The sequence below is a fragment of the Austrofundulus limnaeus genome, unplaced genomic scaffold (genome assembly GCF_001266775.1).
Source record: "Austrofundulus limnaeus strain Quisiro unplaced genomic scaffold, Austrofundulus_limnaeus-1.0 Scaffold26, whole genome shotgun sequence".
Lineage (NCBI taxonomy): Eukaryota > Metazoa > Chordata > Actinopteri > Cyprinodontiformes > Rivulidae > Austrofundulus > Austrofundulus limnaeus.
The window spans coordinates 386676-390310 of NW_013952428.1; the positions used below are offsets into that span (position 1 = coordinate 386676).

Below are 3635 nucleotides of genomic sequence, written 5' to 3' on the forward strand. Positions count from 1 at the left end.
CATTTCATGTCATTAGCACCTCTAGTAATATATTTACTGAGAAAAATGGTGACATGTTCAATACTTATTTTACCAGCTGTATTTCATAAAAACCGAAACATTTGGTGATACTGCACTGTAAAATCTAATTATAGCCATTTTTCTGACTGTCAAGTTTGATAAGCTGTGTAGCTGTGTGTGAACCTGTTGTAGACGTTTATCCAGTGATAACTGTCTGGGAGTATCTATGGATGGTTCTCATTGACGTCCTCATCCGGGACTTTTTTACCCTCCGCGTCCCGTTCGTGGGCTACTATTTAGCTTGTAGAGATAAAACCAGTATGGGAGAACCACAAAAGCAAGGAAGAAAAAAATGCAAAAAGGCCTCTGAACATTGCAGACGAGCATGACCAGGATAATAATATTTTGTATTTAAAACGTGCCTTTCAGGACACCCATGGATCTACTGAATAATAAATCTAAATCAAGGTATTTAGCTTTATTGAAAGTAACGATCCTTATGAGCTGCTGAAGTCTGCAGAGCCGACACACAGGCTGTGTTGACATGACTCTGTGTGACTTTCTCTGATATTATTAGTAACCACATCTTATATACTCCAAATGTGTACATACTGCATAATAAGGAGCTTTTTGTGATTATAATCTGATACTGTCAGTGTATCCTATGTGCACGTTTACAAGGGTAGATTGCATAATATTCAAAACACTTCTGTTCAATCTTTTTTTTAAGTTAATTAACGTACTATGAGGTCACTAACCATGGTAGGAGTGATCTGAACACTCTGGAATCCCGAGGAGGGTGAAATCTTTGTAGTTGATTATCGCCAGCCACAAAATCACGTCGCTTTGCCGACAGTTCTACTTCTTGTGTTTTTATGTTGTCTATTTTTCTTTTTTTTAAGAGCGTCTCTGCCACACGAGCAGCACAGTTTTGTAAGTAACTCGAACGCAAACTTGCTCCATGACTGTTAAAACAACTTATAATAGAAACATGTTACATAAATAATCTAGACTGTATGCATTTCTGAGCTGTAGATTATCCCCTCTTCCGCATTCGCAGCCATGAATATGGCGATTTGATCACGTGATCTGCAGGTCGCTACGTCATTTGAAAACCATCTATAAAAGTTCAGTGGTTCATAGTTTGCTAAAAGTCTGACAGATAAAATGCACTCATTCAGTTATAAATTCACTTTTTAAATCATTTTTAGACACAACAAAGTTATTCACTCTTTAGGAAGCATCTGTAAAGCTATTCATCCAATGACTGTTGAGTGCTTCAGTCAGAGCATCAGTCTGCTTGTAAATATTTGAGAGACCATGTTCAGAATGACCACTCCTGCTGCGTTCCAGTTGTCCTCGGAGGTCGTAGCTTCGAGCCTCCGAGCTCTATTTTCCAACTGGAACGCCCCCTGAAGTCGTAGTTTCGAGTCGGGAGGTCGGCGCATCCAAACCATACCCGGGCAGCCCGAGCATGCGTTACGTCATCATTTCAACATGGCTGCTGCGCGCATGAAACTGTCAGCGGTCGCATGTTTCTCTAATGTTGAGCTGTAATCAAACGTACACCAGCACATCCCCATTATTTAACAGACAGAAAGTCAGAAGAGAGGAGGCAGAATAAGAACGAGTGTAATTTGTTTATTTTCCCTTTTTATATTTGTTTAATGTATGTACCGTACTAGCATGCTTGTCCGAGCTAACCGCTAATGTTGCTACTCTTGCACGTAAACAAACGTGGCTTTATTCTGTGTTGTTTATTTTACATTACATCAGACGTACTTGTAATGCTTTATAGTGATAGTTAAAATATATGTTTTAATGCTGTTTGTACACTCAAAATACCTTGTAGAGCACTATTATTGTACGTTTTATTGTTGCAGAGAAAAATAATAGAAAAGCTTTTTCCGATGTTTGAAACTGGAACGCTATCAGCTCAGAACTGACGTCAGTCCGGCTTCAGGATTTTGAGTTCTGGTCCAACTGGAACGCAGCACACTCAGCCTTTCTCTTTTAACTGCAACCAAACAGCAGGAAACGCCTTTCCACACTGCCACTGTCAGGAAGCCATCTGCATATCTATAGACTTGTTGGAACTAGACTCACGCGTCACCATGGAGAGTGTTTGTTTAGAGCTGAGTTTAGGGCTGAAGAGTCCGCACATACAACTCTGCAGCATCACCCCAACAGCTGGATTTCTACACTTGCAACTCACAACGAATTCATCTGAAGCAGGAAGACTGCTTTAAAACAAAGGAAGTGTTTATAATCTGTGAGGAATTGTTTGAATGAGTGGCCCCTGCAGCCACTGACAGGGAATGCAGGAAGTAATTGGTCACAGAAAAGCTCACATTATTTTATTTTATTTTTTTCAGGAGAAAAAAAATCACGTGATGAAAAACCCACAAGCAGCCAAATGATTTAACCACCAGGTCGGTGACAACAAACTGGGTCAGTCACTTCCAATGAAAGCGCAGGAGAGGTCCATGAGTGTGACGACAGAAAAGTCTTGATTTTGAGAGAAAACATGGTTTTGATCTTATGCAAAAAGGACACATTATAACACCCATCTCCTGTATGAGCCGAACAGTTTTAAAGATTAATGGATAAATATTACAAAGTATGCAGATATAGTTAACCTGCAATGCTGCAAAGCCAATAAAACAATTGTGTAAATGCTGAATCACCATTCAGACAAATAAAATCAAAAAGGAGCCTTCTTCACATTTTTTCCTTACAAGTATCTTTTTGTCATCTGCTCAACATCCTGCAGCAAAGAGACACCACAGAGGCTGCCATTCAGATCGGAAAGATAACTTTACGTTAAATGACTTCAGTCAGGCAGGCAGTTCCTGTGCAAAGCTTTGTCCCAGGAAGTCATCTTAGTTAGTCAAACAAAAAATTATTCCAAAACCGTGAAGTAACATCTAACCTGTCTCCATTTGTCTGCAGATAGTCCAGCTCGCCTGGAGATGTGGCCTCTCTGCTCTGTCTCCCCTCCTCTGCTTACTTTCTTTAATGCCTCCCTGTGCTCACTGACTCCCGGACCCTCCCCCTGCTCCTCCTCCATCACAGCTAACCTCGGTCTGGTTGGCTCCTCTGACAGCAGAGACACACTCCTGAGAGGGACCGCATGGTGGCCATATTTCAGAGCTGAATCTGGGTTAAAACAACAAGAGCTGCAGAAAGTACCCCCCACCCTCTCAGACTCAGTTTCTCTCACCTTCTCTTTCAGCTGATTTTTTTTTTACTTTTCACCTTTGAATTTAGCCAACTGAATTTTATCACCAGCGCCTTCATGCCTGAGTTTCAGTCTGAGATCATTTTATCGTTTTAAGTGACATCATGAACAATCTTGTGCTATACTGTGAAAACACTGGATGTATTAGTGCTCAGAGTACGCGATGGGATGATGCTCGGCTACTACCACACTAAACTTTAGCTCACGATCTGTAAAACTGGCTGAGGCAAAACTACTTTCATGTTTCTGACGGTTACTCACTTTACTCTACATCATGAATGGACCCCAAAAGTAAATCATTTCTAGGAGGAATTCCTTATTTACTTATTGAGAGGACTGGAATCTTTTGCTAACACACACACACACACACACACACACACACACACACACACAC

The 3635-nt window shown here is 40.9% G+C and overlaps 1 protein-coding gene across 3 annotated transcripts in view; it reads right to left on the reverse strand.

Moving 5' to 3' along the window:
• Nucleotides 1-3635, reverse strand: part of lhfpl2a (LHFPL tetraspan subfamily member 2a) — a 107660-nt gene that overhangs the window by 38894 nt on the left and 65131 nt on the right. The window contains exon 1 of one of the 3 annotated variants that reach the window (XM_014004682.1): nucleotides 2933-3023. The exons of the other annotated variants lie outside the window; for them this stretch is intronic. The gene's annotated coding sequence lies outside the window, so the exon portion shown is untranslated. Of the gene's footprint in view, nucleotides 1-2932; nucleotides 3024-3635 lie in introns of those variants that run through there. 3 annotated transcript variants of the gene reach the window in all.